At 39.3% G+C, this 27,918-nt stretch overlaps 1 protein-coding gene across 1 annotated transcript in view; it reads left to right on the top strand.

Moving 5' to 3' along the window:
- Window positions 1-27,918, top strand: part of pcxb (pyruvate carboxylase b) — a 316,419-nt gene that overhangs the window by 71,790 nt on the left and 216,711 nt on the right.

Raw genomic sequence — 27,918 nt, 5'->3', positions numbered from 1 at the left:
GTTTCCGGGTGTATCTTGAAATATACTGTTCCGTGTTACTCTGATCCGCTTTTTCCCACATACGTCCGGTAAACCTCAAATTACACAGGAGTTTACCATGCCCGGATAATGCCGTATTCCAGGGTTTTCATGCAGTGGTAGTTGGAACCGGCTTCCTGAACAGATCAGATGTGCTCCAACAGTAGCCACATTCAAATCCAGACTCAAAACACATCTGTTTAGCTCTGCATTTACTGAATGAGCACTGTACCACTGGACGTCCGACTGATTGCACCTTATCTATGCATCATTTTTTAAATAATTTTTTATAACTGTTTTAGTTTACCTGTTCTTTTCTTTGGTTATCATCATCTTATTATTTTTAATTCTCTTTACATTGTATTCTTTTTCTTATGCATTTTTTAGCCCTATTTTAATTCCTTTCTATGTAAAGCACTTTGAATTGCCATTGTGTATGAAATGTGCTATATAAATAAACTTGCCTTGCCTTGCCTTGCCTTACAAAGCCCGCATGCGAAGAGGGGTAAACGATCATGATATGGGTATCACAATATCGTCAATTTGCAAGGAGGCTTAAGAGGCTAAAGACTACAGCCAGTAGAGAAAGCTATTTCTGCATGTTTTCAACCCGCGCATGGGGAGTGGGATCGCACTCACAGCACTCGGCTCAGCGAAACGGACCAGCCGGCGGAGCAAAGTGAGTGTTTCAACTTCTCAAATTAATTCCTAGGAAAGTTACGCTTCCACAGGCATGAACTGAAAACGCGCCGGACTGAACATGCGCTGTGAGTGTTTGACCTGAGCGCGGTCGCGATTACCTCAGTTCTCATCATGAGAGCTCATTCATCACGATGAATGTAATCTAATTCCTGCTGCGGTGGGAAAGTGATCCATCCAGTCACAGTGATTCAGTAGCGGTGGCTTTGGGAGTGGCCTTATCAGGCAGCGAAGCATTCTGGGAATTGTAGTCTTTCATCCCCACAAAAAAATTTTTTTTTCTTTTCTCAGTCTAGAGAGCACCAAATTAAAACATATTTTCACATTTCTACTATATTAATGACCCAGTTTAAATACAGATTCATCTTCCCAGCACTGAAGTACCCCTTTAATTGTGGCTGGTGTGAGGGAGGTTATACAGTTGCATAGATTTTGCTAGTGTTTGAGTTTGTGTGGTCATTGAATGAATTATGTATCAAAGCAAACATCCTCAGTCCTGATGCTGTTGTGCTAACTGACTGAACAGTTTTGAAAATGTGTTGTGTAAAGCACATAACCAATTGTAAAAAATATCTTTACCTGTAGCTTTTTACAGAGCTTGCTTTCAATCATATTCCCCAGCACAGCATATTGCAGGCAGATGAAATCCAGCACAGCTACTTGAGAATGTCAACAGGCTGTGGCCTCTGCGTTCAATCAGCCGCGCCTCACAGCGCAGCTCAAAGCCCGGACCTATTCACTCTGACCTGAGGTTCAGTATGAGGCCTATAGCAGAACTCCATGCCGAGCCCCACTGAGCATCATCAAACAATGTGGATAACCTAAGCTGTGAGGAGCCATGCCTGCTTGTATTTGATATGATTGGAATAATGAGCCTTAGGGTGGAGCTCCTTGCTGGGGCCTGCTCTGCGTGATAAGAGCTGCAAATGGGCTTTGTTGCAGAGTTGCATGCTGGGCTCTGATAAAGATACTGAAGCATTGGGTTCTCTGCATGTTTTCACTTTCTCATCACTTTAACTGCTTAGAGTAGTGTCTTGAATAACTGTCTAAATACATATTTTACTTTATGTCCACTACTGTTCAAAAGTGGTCCAAAAGATTTGTTTTTAAAGAAATGAATAGGCTACTTATAGTTTTACAAAATATTAGTTCATTTAAAATGTGTATTTATCAAAGAATATTGTAAACACACTCTGAAGACTGTATTCATTATCAACTGAAACCTTGGTAAGCATAAGGAACATGTGTTACTTGTGTGTGTGCGCGTGCGCGTGCGCGTGCGTGCGTGTGTGTGCAGTCCGAACAGAGCTATCAGTCCAAAACTCACAAGACCACACTTTAGAGAGTATCTGTTTTTCTTTATGGATTAGGCTTTTTTCTTTGATGGCTCCTTATCACAATAGTTTAAATAGTAAAATGTTTTTTAGACTTTTAAATAGCACTAATATAATACATTTTCATTTTCATTTTCATTTTCATTTTCATTTTCATTTTCATTTTCATTTTCATTTTCAGTTTCCCTTGTGGGTGGCACACTATAGGTGATCTCAGAATTTACTATCCTTGTGGGGTTATTTGGTCCCCACAATGTAATATAAACAAGTACACACACGCATGCACGCACATACACACACACACACGTTGAGGGGCCATGTTTTATGGTAACTTTCTATTAACATAATGATTTTTATATAGTAAAACTATAGTATAAACTGTATATTATCAAACCCTACCCATAAACATAACCCTCACAAAAAAAACCTTTCTTTTTCTTTTTTTTTCTTCTTTTTTTTATATTTTCAAAAAACATAATTTAGCATGATTTATAAGATGTTTTTATTATGGAGACCAAAACAATTCCCCACAAGGTTAAAGATTTCTGGTGCCAGAAATGTCCCCCCTCTTCTCTTATATGCCCTATTTTCCTTTCTTTTTTTCATTTGAGGCAAGAGATTTGAGAAATTGAGTTAACACACCATTGTTTATTTAGCACTTGAAGGCCTCAGTGAAAGCAATGACAATCATTTTTGATGCACGGCTGTCGTTAAGCTTTATGGCTCCCAGGAAATTAACTGCTTTACAATTTTGTAAACTTTTTGTGAATGTTTGTCGTGGTCTGTGTGTATATTAAGGGATTAGTTCATTTTAAAATTAAAATGTCCTGATCATTTTCCCACCCCATCTCATCCAAGAAGTTCTTTCTTTCTTCAGTCGAAATAAGTTTTTGAGGAAAACATACCAGGATTTTTTTTTCACATAATGGACTTCAATTGCAACCAAAATATTGAAGGACCAAAATCAATGCAGTTTCCAATGAGGCTTTGCACGATCCCAGCTGAGGAATAGGGTCTTATCTAGCGAAACCTTTGGTCATTCTCAAGAAAAAAGAAACATTTATATACTCTTTTTAAGTTGCTAATCTGCTCTTCAACGTGCCACTGATTGCGTAATCACATCGGAAAGGTCATGCTGGACTAGAGTTTAGATTCTCTGCCCGAGCCCGAGCCCGAACCTGACCCGAACCGACCCACGGGCCGGGTCGGCCTGAGATTTCCTGGCACTATCCCGGGTAGGGCTGGGCCCTTGATCAAGCGTTTGTTTTTTTAATGATTAGCCTACTTTGATTATAATCAGAAATTAGCATATATATTTAGCAAAGTAAGAACTAATACAACAACTAAGAAAAAAATGTGTAGGCTAGAAAGTTGCACAAGTCAGGATTAGTGTAAAAATGCGTGTTAAACTCACAGCTCGAGCAGTGATGAGCTGCTCACGTGAACACTGCACTTTGCTTAATTGTCTTCGAATCGCTTCGTTTAAAAGCTTTTCAAGACATTTCAAGCTTTCTATACGCATATTTCTCATGTCTGTGAGGCAAGTAGCCTGCTGATTTTCGGTTTATTTATGAGACGCGTGCTCCAGTTCATGAGCAATGAAAGCGATCACTCCCACTACTTCATGTCACGATTATAGTTTGCTATTTGCTTTTTATTTATTAATTTCAGGCAATTTTCCTAAGAAACCTATTTTTAAAATTAAGATACAATTTAAACGAAACGAACAAAATGCTTTCTACAAAACAAAACTTAATATTAAACTAAATATAACCACCAAAATCATTTCTGACCCACTTGCATCTTTTCACTTATCATAATCAGATGAAATGTAAAAATAATATTATACTATTTAAACATAAATATGAAGGAAAAAACACATTGTTTAATGGCTACAACAAAGTAAGCTACAGATAAATGTCTGAGCTGGATTTGAGCAAACATCAGTTTACCGGTGAGTGGTTCATGAGCGTGCGCCTGCGGATTATTGAGCGGAGTCGAGTCAACTTTTTTTATATATCTCTTTTACAATGACGATTGTTTCAAAGCAGCTTCAAAGTGTTAAACAGGAAAATATTGCAACAAAATTTGATTCGGCTGTGGAGAAAACAGCGATGTTATCAACTCATTTAAGTTTATCAATGTTTAAGTTTATCATTTAAGTTTATCAGCACGCCCGGGCTCGGGTAGGGTTGGACTTGATTTTTTGAGCCCGATCTAACCTCTATGCTGGACATAGGCGGAAGAACCGCCCCAAATCAAAGACTAATACATATGCCTTTTACAACAACAAAAAAAACTTCTTCCTAAGTCTAACGTGACCTTTCCGAAGTGAGCAAGATGAGCAGTTTAGGTAAAAAAGTTTTATTTTTATTTTAGAACATGGCTGATCAAAGACCATTTTCTCAGCTGGGATCCTGCAAAGTCTCTAAAGTGCTTTGAAACTGCATTGATTTGGACCTTCAACATTTTGGTTGCCAACACTGTAACAAAAAAAACTAAAAAAAGTCAGGTCTCCAATTGAAAATGTTCTAGTGTCTGATCTAAATTTTTCAGTGTGGCCAAATATACTTTCTGTGAATTGATGCAATTTGCAATTTAATTCACTGAAATTCAATTTGGCCAACTAAAAATTTAGATGTGATCAGTCACTAGAAAATGTTCAACTGGAGAGCTGATTTTTTATTTATTTTTTACAGTGCATAGTCCAATGTGTTTAGAAAAATTGTCTCGGTTACGTATGTAACCCTCGTTCTTTGAGGAGGGAATGAGACCTTACATCAGTGACTTGAATCACCTTCAAGTTCTTACAAAACGAGTCCATGGCAATGAAATTCCAATTGCATAAATTAGCTCCGCTATATCCTATGGCTATATAAGGAAGTATGCTGGCAATGTTGCATTATGTTTACTGCTGAGGAGCCGAGACAGAACTCCCGTCCGTTCCAGTGGTACAGTGGACGTGGCAGAGAAAAGTAATGTCCTTATTCCCTCTTCAGGGAACGAGGGTTACATATATAACCGAGACGTTCCCTTTTGTCACTCTGAGTAGCATGGACAAAGGAGTCCACTTAACACAGGAATACCAAAGTACACTGGGAAGCATATCCCCCTTGGAGAAACATACATTGAACATATACACTCCTGAACAAAATCTTTAGACCAGGGGATGCATTGCAAGTTTTACACATTTCGCACTTGTGGATCATAACCGGGTTGTAAGTGCTGCTTCAAAATGCCAAAAGAAGAAACAGGAGCAAGAGACAAAAAAAAGAGAGTAGGCAATTTATTAAAAACTGCATTTGAACTCAAACAGGCCGTTCTTCAGCTGATCAAAAGTTTAAGACCATAGCCCAAAAATAAACGCACAACAGTACTAAAAGTGTCAAAAAAGGACCCAGTAGTGAGTAGCCCCACCGTTCTTGTTGATCACTTCAAAAACTTGTTTTGGCATGCTTGATGCGACTGTTTCCAGGAGGCTGCTGGGAACGTTTCTCCATGAGGTGAAGATGGCTTCACGAAAGGCATCCACGGTCTGGAACTGACGTCCATTTTTTTTTAAACTTCCCTTGCCATCCATCCCCAAATATTCTCAATGGGATTTAGATCACGGTAACACGTAGAATTGTCCAAAAGAACAACGTTCTTCTCCTGGAAGAAGTCCTTTGTCAGGCAGGCTTTGTGAATTGCAGCGTTGTCCTGTTGAAAGACCCAGTCTTTACCGCACAGACAGGGGCCCTCGGTCAAGAGGGATGCCCGCTGCAACAGATCCACATAGCCATTCGCCGTTTGACGCCCCTGCACAACCTGAAGCTCCATTTTCCCATTGAAGGAAAAAGCACCCCAGATCATGATGGAGCCTCCTCCACTGTGCCGCGTAGAAAACATCTCAGGTGGGATCTCCTTGTCATGCCAGTAACGTTGGAAGCCATCAGGACCGTCCAGGTTAATTTTTTTTCTCGTCAGAGAAAACTTTCTTCCACTTTTCAGTGTCCCATGTTTGGTGCTCCCTTGCAAATTCTAAACGGGCAAGTTTGTGTCGCGGGAGGAGACGTGGCCTTTGAAGACGTTTTTTGTTCTTGAAGCCCTTCTCTAGCAGATGACGTCTTATGGTTATTGGGCAGCAGTCAGCATCAGTAAGGACCTTCATTTGGGTTGAGTATCGACCTGTGTCTTCACGGACAACCCGTCGGATCCTGCTGATCAGTGCAGGTGAAATCTTTTTGGGTCTACCACTTGACTTTTTTGTCCCATAACTCAGGATTTTTTAAGAAATGTAAAATGACTGTCTTACTGCGTCCAACCTCAGCAGCGATGGCGCGTTACGAAAGGCCTTGCTTGTGCAGCTCAACAACCTGCCACGTTCAAAGAGAGAAAGCCTTTTTGCCTTTGCCATCAGGAGATCTTGACAGTATGACTGCTTGAAGGACAATGACATGAAAGCCATATTTTTGTGCAGATTTGACCTTTTTATGGCTATGGTCTTAAACTTTTGATCAGCTGAAGAACGGCCTGTTTGAGTTTAATGCAGTCTTCAATAAATTGCCTACTCTCTATTTTTTGTCTCTTGCTCCTGTTTCTTCTTTTGGCATTTTGAAGCAGCACTTACAACCCGCTTATGATCCACAAGTGCGAAATGTGTAAAACTTGCAATGCATCCCCTGGTCTTAAGATTTTGTTCAGGAGTGTATTGCAGACATTCTTTAAAACTTAGAAGTACTTTCTCTGCTCAGTTATACAGTACAATAAGTACAAATAATAGTAAGTCAAACTGCCATACCAAACAAGACCACAGTGAGATGCCAAAGGACCGCATATAACTACTGTACGGATCAATTCATAATTAATAAACACACTAAAATACAAATTAAAAATATAATAATTATGAATATACTGAACTGCGTTCATGCTTAAATTCAATGTTATAGTGATCAGCGAGCCAAGTGCGCACATACACTGTTTGTTTGGGCATCAATAGTAACGATCTTGTGTGTGCCTAATGTATGATGTGTGGCTAATCATCTTTACCTTCATTACAATCGTCATCCAAACAAAACTTTATTCAGTGAGCTGAGAGCACACATACACGGTTTGCGCATCAATTATAACAGACACGCATGTGCTTAATATATGTCACTGCAATCGTCTTTACCTTCATTACAACCGTCATCCATCAAAACTTTTTAGCAACACTGATTTGCTTTATATGTGTGGTAAATGTGTAGCTCTCTGCAGGGCAGATAAAGTCACTGCAAGGCTTATAGGGGTATGAGGGGAGAGTGAGCAGGATCTAGTCTCCTAGTGAGAAGGATCTAGTCTCCTAGTCCCCTTTAGGAACCTGATGACCAGGTCATGCTGACTTACTGTTTACGACTTCACAATGTTGTGGTAGGCAGAGATAGAGGAACTGACCAGGGAGGGGCTGTCACAAGGAGTATGAGTTCGGATTGCCAGGTCTGACCTGGCCAATACGGGGCGACCAAAAGTACCTTCTCCTTGTCCTTTCTGACCTTGCACAGTGTCTACGCAAGAATGCGCACTGGGGGAAACGCACACAGCAAAAAACATGTTGGGAGATTTATCACCACGGGTGTTAAAATTATCACTTTCCGGGTGAACATACAGGTCCGTCTTTGCTAGTGTTAAAACAACACTGACGAAAGTGTTCGTTATACAAACACTGTGTTAGTGTTTCTTTTTAGTCACTCAAGGTGTTGAGAAATGTATTACTCATAAGTGTACATTTAACACTTTATGGTGATTAATCTCACACACCCAGTGTATTTAATGTTTATTTAATGTAAATACTTAAATACTAAAATGGCACTGTGAATGAAATTTAAAACAATTTATATATATTATTTTATTTTTTCCCCAAAAAAATCAAGTGACTACAAATTTATTTGAATATTTATTGAAATTGTAAAATATCAATTCCATTACATTTATGTATTTGGCAGACACTTTTATCCAATGCGACTTACACTGCATTCAATACCATTTTTAATAAATAAAAAAAAAAAACATTTTTGTCAGTTCTTGCTTTCGCCGGGAATCGCTACAGTAAAGCCATTGTAGTCACACATACAATTGAATAAAACAATTTCTTGTTATACTCCAATGCTATAACATCTTACCATGATAAATCTCTACTGCGTTTCAAACAAGATTAAACAAAGAAACATTCCTCAAGTAATGTTTTAATTGAAAATACAAAAATTCAACATTGTATATATTAAATCAACCTTAATGTTAAAAAACTGTCTGGTTTGTAATTCATTCTGATAAAAAATACTATTCCTTTATAAATTAATACATTTACATTTGGCAGATGATTTTATCCAAAGCGACTTACATTGCATTCAATGTACGCATTTTTATATTTTGTCAGTTCTTGCTTTCCCAATTCATCGATCCCACGATCTTGGCGTTGATAGCGCTCCTCAAAATGATCCAAACACATAGTATCGTTCCTGTTAAAGAGACACATTTGGTTAAAACAAACACATTAAAAAAATCTAAGATATAAAGTTTCAAACATCTTCAATCAACAAGCAGAGATACTTACATAGCCTGTCTTCCTTTCAGGATCGTTTAGGTTTGTAGAGTAATAATGCCAAGGGCATACATAGATTGTGGCCTTAAGTGGTTTCCTTCTGCAATAATAAACAATATTCCATGAAACAAAAATCCTCCAAAGCAGAAAGCAAACTAAAAGACTCAAAATAATCAGGTCACTTTGTGTTTTACTTCAGGTTATCTTTATACCAACACATAGCAAGAAAATGTTATATTCAAAACATAAGCACTACTGTTACAGATTTATAATGCTACAACTAGAAAAGGCTAGAACTAAGTTGTACAGAAAAAATCGCGCATGGAAGGGCACTAATGCATGTCTGCTCAACTAATACAAAATAAGACGAAAAATGTCAAATAGTATGAGTGTGCAATGTCGTGGAATGTATACGCCAAAACTCATTTCGGCGTGCATATGATATACGCACTTTATGGCGTATATGACACGCTCTCTTGGGTAGGTTTAGGGTAGTGGGGTGGGGGGTTCGTATGTATAATACGCCATAAATTGCGTATCATATGCACGCAAAAAACAGCGTATCATATGCACGCCAAAATGAGTTTTGGCGTATACATTCCACGACATTGCACACTCGTAGGCCTACTCGATCTTGAGTTTCTATATGACTGAAGCAGTTCATGAAGAAAAGCGTGTCCTACGATGTTTTCGACATTTTGGAGCGCTGTACAGAATGGTCGGCGTATGTTATCAAAGTACAACGAGAAGATTGCTAGAACACACAGAGCATTTCACTCGCAAAATGTTGCAGGCCGATCAGTATGCGCAGCGCCGACAATGATGGACCGTGCTATCCGTGGGTGCTCGGCCAGGGATCGAGCCCCGGCGTCATACAAGAAAAAAAAAATTAAGAGCAATTAATTCATTCGATTAACGTCTGCTTTCTCATTTGAATGACATCACTCATCATTCAAAACACCAGAATTAACTCGTAGTTACGGGGTGAAAGATATAAACGGTCTTATAAAGGTTGGAAGCCCTAAAGATACTTAACGTTATGCCAAATGAGAAGAAATAACTATCCAAGTCCAGTGAGTTAAAAAATGACACATAATGTTAATGCTGCTACATTATTACAAAATTAATACAACGAAATTAAGTCACTTACGTAAATCTCGTCCTCCATTAACGCATTTAGTGTGTTAGTGGGGGTTATTCAGTTATGTTAAACTGAATGGCGGATCAAAAGCGCGCTAAATTTAAACTGAGGTAAAAAAAAAAAAAACGCTAAGAGTTAAGTCATCCACATCGGCTACGTTACTCATTATACAAGCTCATTAATAAATCACAAGTTGATAAGATAATAATACTATACTATACCTTGTCCTTGTAACCATTGTGTGTGCAGGGAAATCCATAAAGATGGAGAGACCGAAGGATGAGCTGGGAAATTTAAAATGCTCTGCACATGCGCAGATGTTGATTGTTAACACCCAAAGGAAACACTGTGCTTTATCACCCAAAGGAAACACTGTGCTTTAACACTAAACAAGTGATAAAGCATATAATATTTGTAAATTAACACCAGATTTTATCACTAGATGCCCAACACCAGGTTTTTATACCTCAGTAATTTGCTGTGCACTTGCGGAGGCCCCGAGGCCAGCTGTGCACTAGTGCATCTGTGCAGAGGGTTCCCTCTGTCAGGGAGTAAAACAAGTGGCAATAGGAAGAGAAACGGGAAGTAAACAGGTCTACATGTGCATTGCTGAACTGTTCCCAAATCAGCTGAACCATCTGGGAATGGAGTCTCCATTCTCCAGGAAGCGGCTGAAATCAGGATAGTTTCATTTTTAAGTTAAATTTATTCTTTCAAGAACTAATCCGTTAAAGATGAAGTGTGTAATTCTTATCATTTAATCTGTGCCACTAGGAGACTAATTGTTGAAACAGGTAGTCCCACTCCAAACTCACACCATTGGCCGATCCAAACGCTGACATGTTTGAAAATGCCATAGTGGTTACACTCCTTGAGATGGGTACAGGGTAAAGAGGGGTCCAAAACGAATGCTTCTATTTTGCATTTGTATAACTGTTCTTATGTTATATTATAGCTCAACAAAACACTTTTTGGCATAAACTATTATTATAATAGTTTGTGCCAAAAAAGCATTTTTTGACTTAATGAAAGCTTGAGCATCTAATCACCTGAACAAAGGAGATCACATGATCAAAGTCTGTACTTATTTGATTAGTGACTGCACATGTCATTAAACATATTTCAGATTATGCACTGTTTCTCTTTCACTAATCAAATAAGTACATTTGAGACCATATTTGTTCTATGTTGATTTTTACTACAATATGTTGCTAATTTCCTGGATTAAAGGAACAAAATCACAGATTTTCAATGTGGTTTCAGACTTTTTGGTTCCCTCTGTAGTTATGTCTACATATTGAACTTGCGTAGGAGAAAATATGTCCCTTTAAATCAACAGCTATCTGTAATTGTTCTTTTTCTTGTCCAAATATATTCACAGTGTTTTTCTTGATCTCATAACAGTTCTTTGCTATTTCTGCTGCTCTTCCTGTCTCTGCTGGCCTCATTGTCTCTTTCATGTTGTATTTATTACTTGAGATTTTTTTTCATTATTATCCTATTATCTCCTGAATGTGTTTTCTGACTCATGAGTGTGGGGTGGCAGATAAAAGCGGAAAGCCAATAATTAATGCTTCTGTGAACAGCAGGCTGAGGGTGAAACCCAGATGAAATACAAGAGCTAGAAAGCAGAGTTAAAAGTAAGCTTATAGAAAAATGTGGATTTGCCCCCCAATATGTTCACTACAGTATGTGCTTTTGTATCTGCATGCACGTATTGTGTACACCTTTTCGATCGGATATGTAAAAAAAACAGAGGTGTGTATTTGTGTTTGTTTGTGGGAAGGATGTGGCTTCAACCACCCAAGGTCAGCATGGTGTTAAAGGCTCATTACCACATTCCTGCTGATCTTTGATCAGTATTGAGTGACACATGTCCTCTGTGACCTCTTCGATTTGAACAGCACACGATTGACCCTGGATCTGTGGCAAGTCGTTTTCTATATTGAGAATAAGACAAGTAAGCAATTACTGGGGTCTTCAGCCTTTTTCCTGACCCCTGTTACAGCATAAAATGGAGTATTTAATTTTAAGCTTGTCTTATAATAAAATCCATGTAGAGAAATATTATTTTTATATTTATATAATTTATAATATTATGAGCATACAGCTCATGAAAACCCAAAATTCCTATATCAAAAAATTAGCATATCATGAAAAGGTTCTCTAAACAAGCTATTAACCTAATCATCTGAATCAACTAATTAACTCTAAACACCTGCAAAAGATTCCTGAGGCTTTTAAAAACTCCCAGCCTGGTTCAATTGTCAAAACCGGAATCATGGGTAAGACTGCCGACCTGACTGCTGTCCAGAAGACCATCATTGACACCCTCAAGCGAGAGGGTAAGACACAGAAATACATTTGGAAATGGAAATGGGCTACAGGTGCCGCATCCCCCAGGTCAAGCCACTTTTGGGCTACAGAGAAGCAGCACTGGACTGTTGCTCAGTGGTCCAAAAGTACTTTTTTCGGATGAAAGCAAATTTTGCATGTCATTTGGAAATCAAGGTGCCAGAGTCTGGAGGAAGACTGGGGAGAAGGAAATGCCAAAATGCCTGAAGTCCAGTGTCAAGTACCCACAGTCAGTGATGGTCTGGGGTGCCATGTCAGCTGCTGGTATTGGTCCACTGTGTTTTATTAAGGGCAGGATCAATGCAGCTAGCTATCAGGAGATTTTGGAGCACTTCATTCTTCCATCTGCTGAAAAGCTTTATGGAGATGAAGATTTCGTTTTACAGCACGACCTGGCACCTGCTCACAGTGCCAAAACCACTGGTAAATGGTTTACTGACCATGGTATTACTGTGCTCGATTGGCCTGCCAACTCTCCTGACCTGAACCCCAGAGAGAATCTGTGGGATATTGTGAAGAGAAAGTTGAGAGACGCAAGACCCAACACTCTGGATGAGCTTAAGGCCGCTATCGAAGCATCCTGGGCCTCCATAACACCTCAGCAGTGCCACAGGCTGATCGCCTCCATGCCACGCCGCATTGAAGCAGTTATTTCTGCAAAAGGATTCCTGACCAAGTATTGAGTGCATAACTGAACATAATTATTTGAAGGTTGACTTCTTTTGTATTAAAAACACTTTTCTTTTATTGGTCGGATGAAATATACTAATAGTTTGAGATAGGAATTTTGGGTTTTCATGAGCTGTATGCCAAAATCATCAGTATTTAAACAATAAATGACCTGATATATTTCAGTTGGTTGTGCAATGAATCTAAAATATATGAAAGTTTAATTTTTATCATTACATTATGGAAATATAATTAACTTTTATCACATATGCAATTTTTTTTTAGAAGGACCTGTGTGTGTGTGTGTGTGTGTGTGTGTGTGTGTGTGTGTGTGTGTGTGTGTGTGTGTGTGTGTGCATATATATATAGCTGTACTTTAGCCTCTTAACTAGATTTTGTTGTCCATTTTTGGATCTTTTGTTTTTATTTTCAGGGTTTTACACATTTTAATGAATGAATAGTAATCTCTCTCTTTCTTTCTTTCTTTCTTTCTTTCTTTCTTTCTTTCTTTCTTTCTTTCTTTCTTTCTCTCTCTCTCTCTCTCTCTCTCTCTCTCTCTCTCTCTCTCTCTCTCTCTCTCTCTCTCTCTCTCTCTCTCTCTCTCTCTCTCTCTCTCTCTCTCTCTCTCTCTCGCATGCATGCTCTCCCTCTCACGCTCTCTCTCTCTCTCTCTCTCTCTCTCTCGCATGCATGCTCTCCCTCTCACGCTCTCCCCCTCTCTCACACACACACACACACACACACACACACACACACACACACACACACACACACACACACACACACACACACACACACACACACACACACACACACACACACACACACACACACACACACACACACACACACACACACACACACACACACACACACACACACACACACACACACACACACACACACACACACACACACACACACACACACACACACACACACACACACACACACACACACACACACACACACACACACACACACACACACACACACACACACACACACACACACACACACACACACACACACACACACACACACACACACACACACACACACACACACACACACACACACACACACACACACACACACACACACACACACACACACACACACACACACACACACACACACACACACACACACACACACACACACACACACACACACACACACACACACACACACACACACACACACACACACACACACACACACACACACACACACACACACACACACACACACACACACACACACACACACACACACACACACACACACACACACACACACACACACCTCTTGTTCACTCCTCTCGGCATGTAGGACATTAGATATTCTACACCTCACATGTTCTCAACTTCTCGCTCTATGTCTCTCAGCTCAATAGCAGTGGCAGACATTAATTATGAGTCCGCTGTTTGAAAATAAAGTGATGCCTAGAGGCAAGAAAAGGCATGTGTGTTTTGTATGCAGATCACAGGTGAGAGCATATGTGATCATTTAAATTGCAGACATTTGTGTAGCTGCTGACACCAGAAGTGGTAGCTTGTGTCTTTGTTCTTGTGTGTTTATTACACAATAGGTCATTCATCATGAGTGGACGTTTGGCTCTATGTAATTTCGGGATTGCTTTTCTAGACAGACTTTTTAAAATTGTTCCTATGTGCCTGTGCTTAGTTATAAAGAAATCTGCACTGAATTTACACAGTAAATGTTCCAGTAAATGTTATGGTGCATTAATCCACAAAATAAAAGAAAGAACATGATAGTAGATAAGATACTGGACTGGCTCATCTTGTATATCATTTAACTGCAAAATACTGTTCCCATAAACAAATATAGCTAAATTGCCAATACATTCTCTTTCAATTTGCAAGATTACACTGTAAAAAGTGGATCAACTTCAATTCAATTCCATTTAAAAATTACTTCAATTGGTAACACCTAAACAAATTAAGTTATCTCAACTTAAATGATTACGGTTTATCAACTTTCTTTCAATGAGTCATTCACACATATTATTTGAGTTCATTCAATCCTATTATTCACATTAGTCTAACTTATTTTCATTCCATTCCAACTTAAATGTTTTAATTTTTTCTACAGTTGGATCAACTTAAAAAAAGACTTCAATTGGTAACCCCTAAACATTTATTTATTCTCAACTTTAACTTAAATTAATACATTCTATCAACTTATTTTCAAACACACAAGACTCAAATAGCTTTAGCTTTAGCTTTAGAAAGAAATATTTATTAACAATTAATTTTATTCAATTTCTCAAAAAAAAAATCTTATTACAAACTTTGAGAAATCATTACAAAACTCTTTATTAGTTGTGCCAGTGAAACTTCACTTACTTATTTTTGATGTGTATGTTAAAAAAAGACTGAGACAGTCAGAAAAATTCAGAAAATCTAATTTTCTACATTATCTGTGCAGCTTTATTCATGAGTACCTCCTGCTTGTCCTCTCACATAGTTATTTATTTGATTTTGTTGCTCATTAAAGTGAAAGCAAAAACAAGAGTCCCCGTTGAAGTGGAATGGCTTACAGGAATTTTAAATGTAAAGTATCTTTAGACTCAAACTTCCTTTTATTGCACACGCACACGCACACGCACACGCACGCACACACACACACACACACACACACACACACACACACACACACACACACACACACACACACACACACACGTCGTGTTTTCATGTTTTATGGGGACATTCCATAGGCGTAATGGATTTCATGCTGTACAAACTGTACATCCTATCCTCCTACACTGCCCCTGCCCCTAAACCTACCCATCACAGGAAACATTCTGCATTTTTACTTTCTCAAAAAAAAAAAAACTCCTTCTGTGTGATTTATAAGATGTTTTCCTCATGGGGACCTAAAAATGTCCCCACAAGGACAAGGATTTCTGATATTGCCATCTTTATGGGGACATTTTGTCCCCATAACGTAGGGATTACCAGGCCACACACACACACACACACACAATTTAGTGAACTTAAATTCAGACAAATTCAGACATTCACTATTAAAGAATTTAGTGCCAGGTTCATTTTAAATGCATATGATTAGTGAAAACATTTTGAGCTTAAATATTTGGTGAATTTATCCATATTCTTCTGGGCAAATGCTTACTCAAGTTTGAAACCACCATTATATTTTCTGGTCAAACAAACAAACAGAAAAACATGTTTCCACAATTGCATTTCCTTTCATCCGGAGTCATTCTCAAATTTCTTTCTGTGGGTGTAATCAGTATATTTTCATCTGATCCTCATCCTACATTTTTGGTAGCATGGATAATGAGGGAAAAACTATAAACAGAATCAGGCTGAAAAACAATACTTTCATTATGGTTTAATGTGCTGGGACTCTGGGGCTGTACTCAACCTCCAGGAGAAAACTAAAGATTATTAGCTGGGTACCCCACAAGATCAGACTTAAATTCTGTTTTGCTTTGCTATGGTTTGGACTGCAATTGCCCTGCTTAAGTGCACAATTGGTTGCTTAAATTCATGTGTTGAAATGTTGATAAGGTATTCACTTTCTCTGGAGAAGTGTCACGCTGTGTTTGAGGCAAGGATGAAATAGAGGCTGGATCTAATCACAACAGCTGTAGTACAGACAGTAACAGAATCTCAGGATGTCAGAGTACAAAAACACAGCAAACAGAACGACCACAAAACAGACAAGATCAGACAAATAAAGGCACCCACACACTACAGGATAATCAAGCCAATTTTGGGCCCAATTCTCCGCTTCTGGCAACCATAAATAATCTGGTAAAGTCCCAGTTATATTAATGGTTCTACAGATTTTTTTATCAGATTTTCAGAATCTGCTAGGAAGAACATTGAGGTTGCACTGATCTCAAAATGTAAATGTCCAACATGTTGAATATTTACAAGCAGAAATCATGTTGTGTGAGACAAAGACAAATGTGCAAACACTGTATTAAATCTGATAAGATTTTAAAAAAATCTTTTTGTATGGGCCTGCCTTAACAAAACCAAAAAATATATATATATATATAAAATATATATCAAATATATAATGCCACATTTCAGGCTTCAAACATAAAGATATGAAACTGTAATTTTTGTGAAGAATCAACAAAAAGTGGGACACAATCATGAAGTGGAATAAAATTTATTGGATATTTAAAAAAAAAAAAACAAATCAAAAACTGAAAAATTGGGCATGCAAAATTATTCGGCCCCCTTAAGTTAATACTTTGTAGCGCCACCTTTTGCTGCGATTACAGCTGTAAGTCGCTTGGGGTATGTCTCTATCAGTTTTGCACATCGAGAGACTGAAATTTTTGCCCATTCCTCCTTGCAGAACAGCTGGAGCTCAGTGAGGTTGGATTGAGAGCGTTTGTGAACAGCAGTTTTCAGTTCTTTCCACAGATTCTCGATTGGACTCAGGTCTGGACTTTGACTTGGCCATTCTAACGCCTGGATATGTTTATTTTTGAACCATTCCATTGTAGATTTTGCTTTATGTTTTGGATCATTGTCTTGTTGGAAGACACATCTCCGTCTCAGTCTCAGTCTCAGGTCTTTTGCAGTCTCCATCAGGTTTTCTTCCAGAATGGTCGTGTATTGGGCTCCATCCATCTTCCCATCAATTTTAACCATCTTCCCTGTCCCTGCTGAAGAAAAGCAGGCCCAAACCATGATGCTGCCACCACCATGTTTGACAGTGGGGATGGTGTGTTCAGGGTGATGAGCTGTGTTGCTTTTATGCCAAACATAACGTTTTGCATTGTTGCCAAAAAGTTCAATTTTGGTTTCATCTGACCAGAGCACCTTCTTCCACATGTTTGGTGTGTCTCCCAAGTGGTTTGTGGCAAACTTTAAACAAAACTTTTTTTGGATATCTTTAAGAAATGGCTTTCTTCTTGCCACTCTTCCATAAAGGCCAGATTTGTGCAGTATACGACTGATTGTTGTCCTATGGACAGATTCTCCCACCTCAGCTGTAGATCTCTGCAGTTCATCCAGAGTGATCATGGGCCTCTTGGCTGCATCTCTGATCAGTCTTCTCCTTGTATGAGCTGAAAGTTTAGAGGGACGGCCAGGTCTTGGTAGATTTGCAGTGGTCTGATACTCCTTCCATTTCAATATTATCGCTTGCACAGTGCTCCTTGGGATGTTTAATGCTTGGAAAATCTTTTTGTATCCAAATCCGGCTTTACATTTCTCCACAACAGTATTTCGGACCTGCCTGGTGTGTTCCTTGTTCTTCATGATGCTCTCTGTGCTTTAAACGGACCTCTGAGACTATCACAGTGCTGGTGCATTTATACGGAGACTTGATTATACACAGGTGGATTCTATTTATCATCATTAATCATTTAGGTCAACATTGGATCATTCAGAGATCCTCACTGAACTTCTGGAGAGAGTTTGCTGCACTGAAAGTAAAGGGGCTGAATAATTTTGCACGCCCAATTTTTCAGTTTTTGATTTGTTAAAAAAGTTTGAAATATCCAATAAATTTCATTCCACTTCATGGTTGTGTCCCACTTGTTGTTGATTCTTCTCAAATAATTACAGTTTTATATCTTTGTTTGAAGCCTGAAATGTGGCAAAAGGTCGCAAAGTTCAAGGGGGCCGAATACTTTCGCAAGGCACTGTAGGTATGTATGTGGCAGTCTTCATACAATGTTGTCTGATTCATCCGAAATCTGTGTGTGTGTGTGTCTACTGCATATGTGTGTTTGACAATGTGCATGTGGGTGGGTGGATATTCCCCAGTTCACACTTTGACCTATTAGATTCACGTTACACAGAATACACAAACACACTAGACCTTTGAAGCTAAATAAATGGTATTTACACTAATATAATGATGTTTACAATACCATACCCTTAAACTTAACCCTGACACAAACTTGTTGCCGTTGACATAATTAGATTGGAAGTTAAACATGATTTGTCCATTTATAGGCCTTTCAAATAGGAAGGACAACTTCAAATGTCAGCTTTGCACATACTTCACGGTATTTGTGAAGACATTTTTCAGTTTTCATTTTCAGTTAATTTGGCCCAAGAAATATAGCTAAAAGTATCTCTCTCTCTCTCTCTCTCTCTCTCTCTCTCTCTCTCTCTCTCTCTCTCTCTCTCTCTCTCTCTCTCTCTCTCTCTCTCTCTCTCTCTCTCTCTCTCTCTCTCTCTCTCTCTCTCTCTCTCTCTCTCTCTCTCTCTCTCTCTCTCTCTCTTTCTCTTTCTCTATCTCTCTCTGTATGTGTGTGTATGTGTATATATATATATATATATATATATATATATATATATATATATATATATATATATATATATATATATATATATATATATATATATATATATATATATATATATATATATATATATATGACCTAATATGAAAAATGCTTAATCATAATGAGGGGGGCCCAAGTGCTGGGACATATGAGTTCTAGACTCCTAAGCACTAACTTGTGAAGGGCTGGACTCATAGTGGCCTTTTTAAAAGGAGGCAAAGGTAGACGGGACGTTCTGCAGATATTGCCAATCGATACTCCGCTTGACCACGCCCAGGAAGAGGCTGCTACTCATCCTCCATGGAGGGTAGAGCAGAGAGCGTGATCACTTTTGCTCTAAATGGGGTCGAAACCAGTTTTGGCATATCACTGTGTCTTGGTTTGAGGGGGAATTTAGTGTCAGCCGGGCCAAGCTCCAGACAAGAAGCACTCAAAGAGAGTGCATGTAGGTCACCGACTCACTTTACTGATGCTAAGGCTAGCAGTAGTGCAGTTTTCAGCGAAAGTAGCTTGAATTTGGCCGATTCTAATGCTTCAAATGGGGCTTGTTTTAGAGTTTGAAGGACCCATAGGTCCCAGAAGGGCACCGTAGGAGGCAGTGGGGGATTAAGCTTTCTAGCTCCCTTAAATAAATGGACAATCATGACATTCATGCCCACTGATTGCTGCCACATAAGATCTTGAGCGTGGATGGAGTATGGCCTGCATCCAACAGATCTTGCAGGAAAGAGTATCAGTGATTATCAGTGAACCAGTGAAGAGTATCAGTGAACCAGTTCTGGTTCCTGACTGTAAGAGAACACAGACCATTTAAGTGCGTAGAGGCTTGTGATAGATGGCATTCTAGCCTTACTTATAGTGTTCAGGATGTTCGCTGGGAGAACCTTGAACTCCCACTGAGGGGCCACAAATGTAGTGCAAACAGTTTGGGATGGGTGTAGTTTACTTTGATAGAGAGGTGGCCTCAGCTCCAAGCTTTTTTTAGCCAGTACTAAAAAATCGCATTCCCATTTGTCTCAAAGGGGAAAGTTCTACATCCATGCACTTTGTAAAAGTGTGAGGTGCCAGCCAGGGGCAGTCCGAATGGCAGGACTGTATACTGGTAGGCATACCTGTCTGACTCAAATCTCAAGAACAATCTGTGACGGGGTCTTGTCTGGATATGAAAGGAAGCATCTTTCAGATCCACTGAGAAGATCCAATTCATCGGGCAAACCTGCACGAAGATATGCTGCAATGTTAACATTCTTAAAGCCTGTTTGATAAGGGCCTTGTTCAGATGTCTGAGGTCTAGGATGGGCCTGGGGCCAGCATCCTTTCTGGGAACAAGGAAGTAGCGGCTGTAAAAACCAGACTGGCTTTGGGCTGGATGCACCACTTCTATGACCCCTTTCTCCAGTAAGCTCATAACTTTATGACCTTGCGCTTAGGTTACTGTTTTTCATTGTATCATTTTGTCTCCCTCAGTCATCGCTTACATGCCTCCAGATAATGTAAAATGCAGATGCAAGTCTGCTGAACAAATAAGGGAGATGGAGCTTTTTCTGTTGCCGCCCAACAGAATATATTTATATAGTGTTTTTTACAATGACGATAGTATCAAAGCAGCTTTACAATGGTAACAGGAAAATAATGAAACAGAATTTAAAAGGAAGTAATATAGTTAAATATTTAGTGTCCCCAACAGAGCAAGCCAAAAGCCAAAGGCAACAGGGGCGACGATGGCAAGGAACCCAAAAAACCTTGGGAGAAACCAGGCTCAGTCGGTGTGCCAGTTCTCCTCTTGCCAAAACGAACAAACAGTGTATGTTTATGATTCAGACGACAAATTGGAAGTCATACTAGAGCCGAACAGTCAGAATATTTGTCCATTTCCTTCCGGTTGTAGATTGTCATTACACAGGAGATGGGCTTGTTTATGTCGATGAGGCCATCACAGGGAGAGTTGATAGGGTCTCTGCTGACACTTCAGGGCAGCGTTAGTCACATCTAGGGAAAGATCCGCCATCTGATCTGGATATGGCCCAGATCAGGCTGACCATAAACCTTGGTATAAACAGAGAGACTAATATTAGTGTAGATGCCATTCTTTTTATGATATAAAGGAGTACATCAAGTGTTATGGGAAGTGTTCCCGGTTCCAGCTAAAGCAGCGTAAAACAATTATTTAACTGATTTGAATAATGTAAATTAATAATGTACGCCATCGTAAAGAGATGTGTTTTTAGAGTAGAATTAAACTGACATTTGGATTTTCTAGGTATTATCAACTGGCCAGAATTTACATAATAGACCATCATGTCTATTTACAATAGACATGATAGAGTATAATGTGTTGAGAGCTCGCTTAAGTACTGGGGAGCTAAACCAGTAAGTGCTTTTTAAGTAATTAACAATATTTTAAAATGTTTGCAATGTTTAATAGGGAGCCAGTGCAGTGTTGCCAGAACCATGGTCATAATTCCTAGTTCTGAGCTGCTGTGTTTTGGACCAGCTGGAGTTTGTTTATTAAGCGAGCAGGGCAACCACCCAGTAGAGATTAGAATAATCTAGCTTTGAGGTTATGAACGCGTAAACTAACTGTTTAGTACTTTGCATTGTAAGCATGTGTCATAATTTAAATATATTTTTTGAGATGGAAGAATACAGTTTTACAGTCGCTAGAAATGTGTCTTTCAAATGAGAGATTGGTATCAAAGAGCACACTCAGGTTCCTCACTGAGATGAGAACTTGACAGAGCAACTATCAAGTGTTAGACAGAACTCTAGGTTACTACGTGCAAAGGTTTTTTTTGTGTCCAATAATTAGATTTTTTTTTTTTTTTTCAGAATTAAGTAGGATATTACTAGTCACCCAATGTTTTATATCAGCTACACATTCTATCAATCTTGTAAAATGTAAAGTTTCGTCAGGGTGCAAATAAATATAGAGCTGTGTATTGTCAGCATAACAGTAAAATCTAAAACCATGCTTCTTAATGATATCTCCAAAGAGTAGCATGTACATGGTGCAAAGCCATGGTTCTAGCACTGAGCCTTGGTGTGATCGGTGTGACATCTCTTCATTTACTGCTACAAACTGATGGCGGTCAGATAAGTATGATTTGAACCATGCTAATGCAATTAATCTAATACCAACATGACTTTCGAGTCTATTCAGAAGAATATTGTGGTCAATAATATCAAATGCAGCACTAAGATCGAGTAACACTAGTAGAGCGATACAGCCATGATCAGATGATAAGAGCAAATCATTTGTAATTCTGATGAGAGCAGTTAGCCTGACGTAGTAATACTCAATTCTAGTCAGAATATAAGTCTGAAACTGCTCCATTGGGCTGTGATTATGGGGCGTGTTTCAACTGAACCAGGAAAGACATCAATTGGATAGACCAGCAACCAATCAGAGCAACGAAGCGACGCATTGTCAAATGTCAACAGAGTTCAACTGCACTGTGTTGCCAAGTCCGTGTTTTTTTTCCACGAGTTGTTTTCTTTGTCCGCGGGTTGAAGCAAATATTATTTGATATATAGACCGATGAGTGCGAATTTGAGTAGGCAACCATGCCAAAATAACACAGTTTACCCCCCAAACAGCATTTTTTTCCCGGAGAATTCTCCTGAGAAGCTATTGTTTAGGGCTAATAGTTGGCGGGTTTTGTTGTGAAAGCTTGGCAACCCTAGCTGCATGCGCGCTGCAATAAACGATCTTTGCCGGTGTTGTAAAAAAATAAAATAATTTAATGATACTCAGAGTACCCTACATGATCATCATTTCTGAGAGAAATTGTGATGGTGAATCCATATACAAACAAGCTCTCCGTTTAGGATTCAAACAAATATAATCCAAGCCCCTTTGATGAAGTTCATGATTACGTTACTGTTTATCATCTGTCCGTCATCGTCTAAAGCCCGCTCTGATGATTTCATTGGTCCGAAACAGTTTCTGTTCGGGGATAATTACTCCTCTATGGAGCGAGGCCAGACCGAACTGCCCGACCTAAAATTTTGTGGGTGGGGCTAAATTCGGCTGGCATCCAGGCTAGAGAGCAGTCTCAGTACTATAATATGGTATAAATCCTGACTGGAAATCCTCAGAGATATCCTTTCTTTCTAAAAAAGGAGCCTAGTTGTGAAGACACTGCCTTTTCTCGTATTTTATACAGAAAGGGTACATTTAAGTTTGGTCTGTAATTGACTAATACTGTAGGATCAAGCAACTTCTTTTAATAAGTGGTTTAAAAATAGCTCTCCTATAGCAGTGAATGAGTGGGATTTTTCATCAGTGACACTACAATGCACTGCCTGATGCAATATTATAGTAGATGGTTGCATAGTTATAATTTTCCTACTAATATTGTCAATCTTGCATGTAAAAAAGTTTATAAAGTCATTACTGCTGTGCTGTAAACGTCAGAAGTGGAAGCTTTATTTCTTGTTAATTTAGCCACTGTTTTAAATAAATACCTAGGATTTTGTTTGTTTTCTTCTAAGAGATTCGAGAAATAAGCAGATCTAGTAGTTTTTACGGCCTTTCTGTATGCAATCGTGCTCTCTTTCCACAAAATCTGAAAGACGTCCATTTTTGTTTTCTTCCAGCTGTGCTGCATTTTTAAGGGCCCGGGTGTGCTTGTTGTATCTTGATGTTGGACTATTTTTTAATAGTTTATGTTGCAAAGTGCTGATGAGATGGAACTGATGAGGAAGTTTATTTATAAAGCAATCTTTAGTGGTAGTGGTGATAGTCATGCCATATTTGAAACAATGGGGCAGTTTTACAGCCTTTGTTAAATGATAATACATAATGATAATACATTATACTATGTAATGATCTGAGATGACAACGCTGTGCTGCAGAATTTCAACGGTATAAACATTTATTCCATATGTCACTATTTATGTCTAAAGTATGATTACTGCAATAAGTGGATCCTGTCCTGACACGTGTTGTCTATCTCCAATAGAGTTTAGAATGTCTCTAAATGCCAATCCCAATGAGTCTTTTTCATTATCTATATGGATATTAAAATCAACAACAATTAGTACTTTATCTGCAGCCAGTACTAACTCTGATAGAAAATCACCAAGTTCTTTGATAAAATCTGAATGGTGCCCTGGTGGCCTTTATACAGTAGCTAGCACAATTGTCAAACAGAATTTATCATTTACACTACATAACGTTACATAAAGCACCGAAATTTCGAAGGAATTATATTTGAAACTAGACTTCTGAGTAGTAATGAAGATATTACTATAAATTACAGCATCCTCTCCCCCTTTACCTTTCAGACATAGCTTGTGTTTATAAAAATAATATTGGGGGGGTTTACTCATTCAAAGTAATGTAATCGTCAGGTTTTAGCCAGGTTTCTGTCAAACACAGCACATCTAGGTTATGATCTGTAATCATATAATTTACAGTAAGTGCTTTTGAGAAAAGATAATTTTTGTATTTACTAATTTGGGGAACAGACACAGTCTGTTTTTTTATGTGATAATATCTAGGTGAAAGAGTCTCTTTGTGCTGGTATTTCTATTGTATCTTATTCTTGTTTTTATTTGCTTTATATTATTCTTGATTTTATTTCGCTTTACTCTGTTCAGCACTTTGGATAGTTCTGCTATGTTTAAATGTGCTATATAAATAAAATTTACTTTGGCACAGAGGACATGAGGCATATTGTTTGTGAGAGAATTGGAGTGAGTAGCCTTGCTCTATCATTTTTATGATCCAACGTGACACACCAGAGATGGCTTTCTAAGGCTCAGCACGGTTGACCAGGGTTTCGTAGGGTGGAGTAATGACACGTTGCGTTTAGAGCTGAACTGAATCAGGTCATTGGGACACTCAGAGCATTTTGGAGGGTGGTCCGGCCTCGGTGAGACATAGCCCTCCCCTCTTCCTTATCTGCAGATCAAGACTCAGAGTTGGAAGCATTTTCTGGCAACTCGAGGAAGCAGAACTGGACCACCTTTTGTGCCAAGGTGAATCGCTCTGCTAATCCATCCACAGCTGGGCCAAAAAGGCCAGTGGGGGAGATTGGTGCATCAAGGAAGGTGATCCTGTTGCCCATCCTTAGCACGGAGGAGTTTTGCCTGGAAAACTTATAGGACCACCATTGAGTGGAGAGAAGGGCCTGTCTGGCCAGCAGATGTGTAGGCCCTATTCGCCAAGGCTGAGGTTGTCCTGTAGGGCTTGGACGGGTGTGAAAATTTGGCTTTCCACCCTACTACTACGAGCGGCCAGAGGTGTGCAGCCATGTCTTCGTCCAGCGATGGCAGCTTCTTATACCATTTTTCCTCTGCACCGTTGATGGTTAAGAGCGCGGTTGAGGAAGATGGACACAGGGATGCAGAGTAAAGAGCTTGCCACGATTTAGCCAGTTCATCGTGGACCTCTGGGAAGAATGGTGCTGCGCTCTGCCGAGGGGCCTGTTTGCCCACTCGTCCCATTGACTATGTGCAGGATCCTCCAGTGAGGCCCAGTTGAGGCCAAGTTCACTGACGTTGTAGATAAGTTCGTTGTCAACACCAGCTTGGAGTCGCTGTGGGACATAGATGGCAAGGGGGCAGGGTCTTCAATGAAGCCTGAACATATCCTTTGTATCTGATGCCGCTAATGACACAGAATTATCGTGCGGTTCCTCCTGTGGGTCTTCCTCAGACCCTCCGAAAGAGATGAGACCATCTGTGTTGAACGGGGGCTGCTGGTCTAATCGGGAGAACATGACAGGAGAAATATCTTGCTGTGAGTGAAGAACGTGGGCACGGTTACATTTATAAAAACGCTGCTGCTCTTTTGTGAATATAGCACAAAAAGGATACGTCTGTTTTTTCGCCCGAGAGTACAGGGCGACAGCTCACGGGATTGCAGGGTTACTCCCACGCTGATAATCAGGTTGCTGGTTTGAACGTTGGAGGCTGATCGCTGGAGCCGTTCGCTAGCTGCTTTTCTGCTGCACATTCCTTTATTGACGGTAAAGAAGGCGAAAGCTTTGAGCAGGAGAAATCAGTGAAGGTACCAAGATCATCACTGAAGGAGAATAATCTGAATCCATGGCAAATCTCAGCGTATTTTATGGGCAGATGCCCAGCCCTTTTTGGGGGACTCTGCATTCAGCTCGCCGGGTTTCGCACCGTTTGGTTTGCGCAGTTACGCCGCTCTGTCATTGTCATTATGGCTGTGCAGTAGCTCTGCATTATTTTCTGAAGGCTACAGTATTTTCGAGAAAAGGAGTTTTCCCCCTGCGTCTAGCTAGACGCAATACGATTGACCGTTGAAAGGGAACTTTACATTGCAAAACATTAATAGAACAATAAAATAATAATAATAATAATAATAATAATAAAAAATAATAATGATTGTAATAAAAAAATCATAATAAAATATAACATGAAATACAGATGAAAATAAACATTGAAATAAAAAATGATTCATCTCATAATATTTTTTAAAAAGTGTCTCTAAGCTCTAAGTCTCAAAAAGTGTCTCTGAGTTTGGTGATAGCTCTTTCTCACTGATGCACTTTTGTCATGACAGCACCTCACATACATGGCAGCCATGTTTGAGCTTGGAGTTTGTCCATACTTGGTTTCCGATGGAAGTCTTTGTGGAGGGTTATGAAATGGGGATAGAAGGTGTCCCTCATTTGTGCGTAATTAGGGCAGGATGTAAGAAAGTGTAGTTCTGTTTCTCCACTTTATTTTCTGGGGACACAGCCGGTCTTCTTTTGGTAGCCAGGCCTGTCTGTGTCTGCCTGTCTCTATGGTGAGACTGTAGATGCTCAAGACTTCCGCCAACGGTCCGTGGGCGTGACGTCTGAGGTTGAGACTATTCTCAGTCAGACATGTTTTGCTTTGTGTACTCAGCTCTTAAACCAAGCTCTAAAAGGGCATTTCTTTCTGACATCACCTCTTGGTAGTTTATGGTTTTGTAATGGAGGGTCTGTTTATCATAATTTTTTAGGTGATCATGGCATTTATTTTAATTGTGATTATAAGTAGGTCATAATCCTAATTCTGCTCTGCAGGCATTATTGGGGTTTTGTGCTTTACTCACAGCAAGAGTTTGCATATAGGTCAATTGTGCAGAGTCCATTACTGATTTGATTATTTTTAGCCAGATTCTGATTGGGATGTCAATTTTGATATATCTCTTAATAGCTCTCCGTGCCTCTCAGGTCATTCACAGTTTTTTTTTTTTTTTTTTCTAATTTCCTGTGTTGTTAATATTTATGCAAAGGTAAGTGTAGTTCTCTGTGTGGTTTAGGAGCATGTTGTCTAATTTAAAGTTATGATGTTGGTCTTGGTGGCTGTGAGACCAGGTGCTGCAGACTGATCAGGATCCCTCGCAAGCTCATTTATGTATATATCATCCTCAATCCACGACTCTGAGGGAGTAATTCTGTGTTTTTACTAATTTTAACAGCAACTTTGTTATTTGTGTATATTGATTTAATGATGTCATTGCCTTTTTTAAAATTGAGTTGGCCCACCCTTTGCAGCTATAACAGCTTCAACTTTTCTGGAAAGGCTTTCCAGAAAGTTTAGGGAGTGTGTTTATGGGAATTTTTGACAGAAGTGCATTTGTGGGGTCAGGTACTGATGTTAGACGAGAAGGCCTGGCTCACAGTCTCCGCTCTAATTCATCCCAAAGGTGTTCTGTTGAGTTGAGGTCAGGACTCTGCCAGACAGAGAAGCGTGATGCCTCACTCCAGAGAACATGCTGCTCGGCCATGGAAACCCATTCCATGAAGCTCTCTATGCACTGTTCCTGAGCTTATCCAAAGGCCAAACAACATTTGGAGGTCTGTAGCTATTAACTCTGCCG

The sequence above is a fragment of the Pseudorasbora parva genome, chromosome 1 (genome assembly GCF_024679245.1).
Source record: "Pseudorasbora parva isolate DD20220531a chromosome 1, ASM2467924v1, whole genome shotgun sequence".
NCBI classification, from domain to species: domain Eukaryota; kingdom Metazoa; phylum Chordata; class Actinopteri; order Cypriniformes; family Gobionidae; genus Pseudorasbora; species Pseudorasbora parva.
Note: the sequence above shows the minus strand (reverse complement) of the source record. Positions and strands in the feature narration are given on the sequence as shown.